A 5,947-nucleotide genomic window follows, 5' to 3' on the forward strand; every position below is an offset into this window, starting at 1 on the left:
TGCCACACCAGGACTCCTTAGCCTTCCTAGTTCCCCATAAAGTGGATCAAACTGTTGAAAAACATCCAACATAGCACCGTTAAAAGCTGACTAGAAGGGCTAAGACTCTTGTGGTTCAATAGTGCATAACTGGTATCAGGACTGATTGCAATTGCTGCAAATGTAAGGGTAAACATTTTGTAACTAAAGGAAGGGAGTGGTGGATCTTGCAGTGCAGGAGCAGAGGACCCTGGGACCATGAGGGTAGAAGAACAGAGTGTAGGGCCCTATCCAGAGAAGCAGAGACGGCAGAGATGGAGGCAGAGACGATGATGTGGAGAGATGGAGCAGCTAGGGACTCTGGACTCAGGGAGGGAGAGGGGCTGTGTGCTGGCGGCTGGTGGGCAGGCTTGCTTGAATGATTATATATCCCTGAGTGCTTCAGTGTACATCTAATAATAATAATAATAATAATAATAATACAGAGGAAATGGAAGCAAACGCTGTTTAACGATGATGCATGGAGGGGATTATAACCATTGCAATGAAACAAAATACGATAGGATGAATGTAAAGCTGATGCTCTCCCATGTAAACTATCACTCAAGTCACAATAAAAACTTTAAAAAAAAAAAAGTATAGGAAAGAGGGAAAAAAAGTTGACTAGAGTGTTCATATACTCGCTGGAATGGGACTGGAGAAGACAGCCTGAATCTATCTACTAAAAAACATAGGAAGTGGTGGTTGTGTGCCATTGAGTTGGTTCCGACTCATACTGACGCTATATAGAGTTTGCAAGGCTGTAAACCTTACAGAATCAGAAAGTGTCATCTTTCTCCTGTGGAGCAGTGGGTGGATTCAAACTTCTGACCTTGTAGTTAGCAGGCCAGCGAGTAACCCACTATGCTATTAGAGCTCTTTAGCTCCACCTTTACAATCCATTCAAAATTTGTTCTCCATTTCACAACTCATTAGTCTTGTTCCTTTCAATACCCAAAAATTATTTTCATCCCAAATCTTCTAGTAAATTATCCCTCCTGCAGCTTCCAAACCTCTGCATGCCCTGCTCAGGAAGCAGAGCCCTAGAGTAACCAGAGTTCTCTCCAGAGTGTCACTGTCCACGACCTCCAGCTGTCCTTGCACCTAGTTTTAGCCCCCGCTATCCATCACACTGACAATAGCCAAGGGCCAAGGACTGGTGTGGCAGACACAAGAGACACATGCTTCCAAGAACTCTCTGGCCTTGCTCATAATGCAGCCTGCTGGTCTCGCTTAATCTGATCAGCACCCTAAATGCTATCAGAAACAATGGCCATGATTTGTTCAGGCCTTCTCCCCAGGCTTGCCTTTCAAAACAAAGCCTCTGCCAAAGCCTCTAGAAGAATAAACTCTTTTTCCCTCAGGGCTGAGACTACAGTTTCCTTTCCTCAAAACTGCTTCACACCACTTTCATCTTTAAAGCTAAAGTTCACTGAGAAGTGGACCTAAGGATCACCCGGTGAGAGAGTAACAGCTCAAAACAGAGGCCCACAGAGTAGCATTGCTCATCATAGGTGCTGAGGTACTTCACTTTTCCAGTCATTCTGGAAATGTACTTAATACTTAGGAGTAGGATATGCGCTAGACCATAAGGTCAGTTTGAGCCCCAAGGTCAGCGGTTTGAACTCACCAGCCGCTCCTTGGAAACCTTATGCAGGGTCACTAAGAGTTAGAACGGACTCGACGGCACTTAACAAAATTACAATTACTTCTGAGTCGCTGTCTCTAATAAAGTAGATTAAGAAACAGCTTACATACACATTTCAAGGATATAGACATACATGGAGACATTGCATATACCAGGTAGCTTCAAAATTTCAGGGAAAAATTCCATTATCTTTCAATTCCATTTTTCATGCCTTTTTTCAAAAACATCTCATGTAAGAAATTGTGAAAAATAATTTGTTTCTATGAGCAATGTTTTGTTTTTTAACCCTCTGCTACATTTTAAAAGAGGCTTCTGAAATGCAATTCTCTTGTTTTCTTTGGTCTCCAGATACCCAATTTCCTAGAATTGTCCTTTGCGGGACAATGATTAATGGCTTTCAGAAACAAAAGAAACTGTCTTTTCTGAAACTTTTCTGGGTCTCTAAAGGCTCACTCGTTTTTTCTGTTATAAATATCCCTTCCTATATTTTGGTGCACAGTGTTTTTTCCTGGCAATTGCATAATCATGTTGACTAAATGTTGGTATCGAATTACACTTTGAGCCCTTCACAATGTTTCTACCATCTGCCAACAGGTATTGAGTAGATAATTTATACTTGATGGTGTGAAACCAAAAGAAAAAAATAGTCAAGATGAAAAGTGCCAGGGAGCCATAAAGTTAACTTACCTGTATTCACTGGCCTGAAAGGGAGTCACAAAGGAGTTCCTGACTATTGTAGTTTATCTTAAATATGCCAATACACTGATCACATTCAAGACTTATTAAGCAGATTTGTAGCATTCAATTCACATCTCATATATTAGAGCCCAAGAAAATGGTGGGGGTGGGGTGGGGGAGGAAGGAATGTTAACGCATTGGGTGTGACTGTTAAGCCAACTTTGGTGACTGCTGAAATTCGTAAAACAAAATCCAGCTATTCTTGATGACTCATGAGATGGCATCCGGAAAACTCAAAGCTAGCATAATACAGTGACCAATTAGCAGGGACTTGAGTCTGCTGGCAAATCAGGAGCCAGATGCTAACAGGTAACTCTGGACTCTAAAGCACCACCTGAATTAGCTCCTTTCCAAACACTCCCCCGGCACGATACTTCTAGAGGTAATGTTGTTGTTGTTGTTAGGTGCCATCGAGTCGGTACCGACTCATAGCGACCCTATATACAGCAGAATGAAACACTGCCCAGTCCTTGGCCAGCCTCACTATTGTTGCCACGCTTGAGCCCATTGATGCCGCCACTTGGCTAGTCCATCTCATTGAGGGTCTTCCTCTTTTTCTCTGACCCTCAACCCTACCAAACATGATTTCCTTCTCCAGTGACTGGTCCCTCCTGACAATATGTCCAAAATATGAGAGAAAAAGTTTGGCCACCCTGGACTCCAAGGAGCACTCTGGCTACACTTCTTCCAACACAGATCTGCTGGTTCTTTTGGAAGTCCACAGCACTTTCAATATTCTCCTCCAACACCATAATTCAAGAGATAGTGGGTTTGGACTCCATATTAGTAGCACTATAACTTTGGGAAAGTTATCTTACTTCCCTGGGCTTAAATTTTTTTTTTTTTTTCATTTTAAAAATGAGGATGGAGTTTCCAGGACAATATGGCAGAGTAGCCACATGCACTAAGCAGACCACTGTCTGAAACAAAGACATAGGAGACCAAGTGAAATATATAAATAGTGATCGTAGAAACCTAAGCTTTAGAGGATCAGACAGAGAGGTGGATTGAGTGCCAACCAGAAGAGGAAGCTGAACAGGAGCAGCGAGAGCCCTGGTGGGCTATCAGCTGACTTGAAGTGGCATGGCTATCTTGAGCTTTTGCAAGCAGCATTTGATACAGTGGCCTGTAAGCACAGAACACAGCTGGAGTTTGGAGGCTTGGGGTTTGCAGTTGTCACTTGTTCCATGCCTGTTTGATAGTTGAGGGTGTGTCCAGTCCCTGCCCTCAACAAGCCAGCAGCCAGTGGCATCCCCTCCTATGCAGACTTGACTCTGCCTAGGGTCTGGTGCTGGGAGTGCCACTCCAGCTTCTGAAGGCACCTAAACCTGCTCTGAATTATGCTACACAAACAATGAACAGAAAATTGCATTCACACTTCCGATCTTTACTGCATCCACCAGGAGAAAGGTGGTGAGTGCCTGAGAACACAGCAACACACAATCTTCAATTAAATATAAACATAACACCACCACAATGCCTAGGAGAAAGCAGACAATTTCAGCTTACATGAAGACATAAGACAGAGTGCATCAAACAACTTACCAAAATACAGAGTCAGCAAATATAATACCAGAAACGGTATAATGATGCTTAGTTTCCTTCAGTGGATGGGGAAAATGGTTGAGGAAAACAAGGAGAAAAAAGAAAAAAACTTTAGAAGAATTTAGAAAAACAAACTGTCAAAATAAATAAAAAATTAGAAACCATACAAAAATAGCAAACAGAAAGGCAGAACTAAGAATTCAGAAATACATAGCACATTAAAAGGGCAAAGTAGAATTGAATCATTGGAAGGCTACATTAGTGAACTTGAAGACAAGTATTTCAACATGCAGGGCTAGAGGAACAGTTAGAAAAAATAATATAAGAAATCCAGATAGCCTAAGGAAGAAACAAACAAACAACAAAAATACAAACCCCACAAGAATTACTGGAAGAAAATTTCCCTACCATAATGAAAGTCAAGAAGATAGCCATTCAAAATGTTAAACAAATTTCAAACAGGGTAGACTCCAAAAGAAAATCATCAAAACTTATTATAACAAAAAATTTTGAAAACCAAAGACAAGGAAAGAATTCTGAGAGCAACTCAGGAAAAATGAAAAGTCACACACAAAGGAGCATTAATAAGACTAAGTTCTGATTTCTGAGTAGAAACGACACAAATAAGAATCCAATGTTGTTAAGTTGTTAAATGCCATTGACTCAGCCCTGAGTTACAGCAACCTTGTATAGGGTTTCCAAGGAGCAGCTGGTATATTTGAACTGCCAACCTTATGTTAGCAGTCCAATGCTGATCCTACAGCACCACACCAGGTCATCATAAAACAATAGGATGATATCCATACAACACTAAAAGAGAAAAATTGCCAAACAAGAATCATATATACAGCAAAATTGTGACTGAAAAATTAGGACATTTCCAAATTAACAAATTAAAAGAATTTGCAAAAACTAGACCAGCCTTACAAAAATATATTAAATGGACTTCTTTGGACAGAGAACCAACAACAGAAGATGACAAACTGAGACTATCATACGTGACAATATCACCCAGAATTCAACCCCCAGATATAGAAGCATTCAAAGTAAAACAAACCTACAAGACAGAAAATAGAGAACAGAGATAGCAATTTGTAACAAATTAAAGTAAAAAGAGGGAATAATACAATTACAAAACTTTTAAATGAAGAATAAATCAAGTTGATTTCAAGAAAAATAAAAAATAAAAAAAAATCATACAACAAACTGTAACCCTAAAAATAGTCCAAGCCTTATCCACAGCTCAACCCCTACCCCTACCCCTAACCTTAGTCCTAACAATAACCCTAATACTAAACAAAGTCCTAAGGCTTGCCCAGACCTAATGATAGTCCTAACCCTACTCCTTACTCCTACCCACTTCCCAAATGAAGGCTGTGTTGATAATTACTAGTGTTTGTGGAGAAAGAATGAGGATAATAATATTATATACCTCACTATTGTTGCTGTAAGTGTCATCAAGTTCTTTCCTACTCATAGCAACCCAGTATTGGGTTTCTGAGGAGAGACAGGTGGGTTTGAACAGACTTTGTACCAGCAATATAATGCTTACACTACAGCACACCAGGACTCCATATACCTTACAGTGTTGCCAAAATAAAAGAAGATGATGCATATGAAGTATTAGTTTAACAGCTGACAATACTAAGTGGTTCAGAAATGTTCTTACTAAGGGCCTACTTATGCTACTTGCGAAGTATGAATATTCCTGAACACTTAATTGTACTCATGAGGACTCTGTACCTGGACCAAGAGGCAGTGGTTCGAACAGAACATGGGGACACCGAATGGCTTAAAATTAAGAAAGGTGTGCGACAAGGTTATATTCTTTCACCATACTTATTCAACATGTATGCAAAGCAAATAATTCGAGAAGCTGGGTTATATAAACAAAAATGTGGCATCAGGATTGGAGGAAAACTCATGAACAACCTGCGATATGCAGATGATACAACCTTGCTTGCTGAAAGTGAAGAGGACTTAAAACATTTACTGATG

The sequence above is a fragment of the Chrysochloris asiatica genome, unplaced genomic scaffold (genome assembly GCF_000296735.1).
Source record: "Chrysochloris asiatica unplaced genomic scaffold, ChrAsi1.0 scaffold00121, whole genome shotgun sequence".
Taxonomy (NCBI): Eukaryota; Metazoa; Chordata; class Mammalia; order Afrosoricida; family Chrysochloridae; genus Chrysochloris; species Chrysochloris asiatica.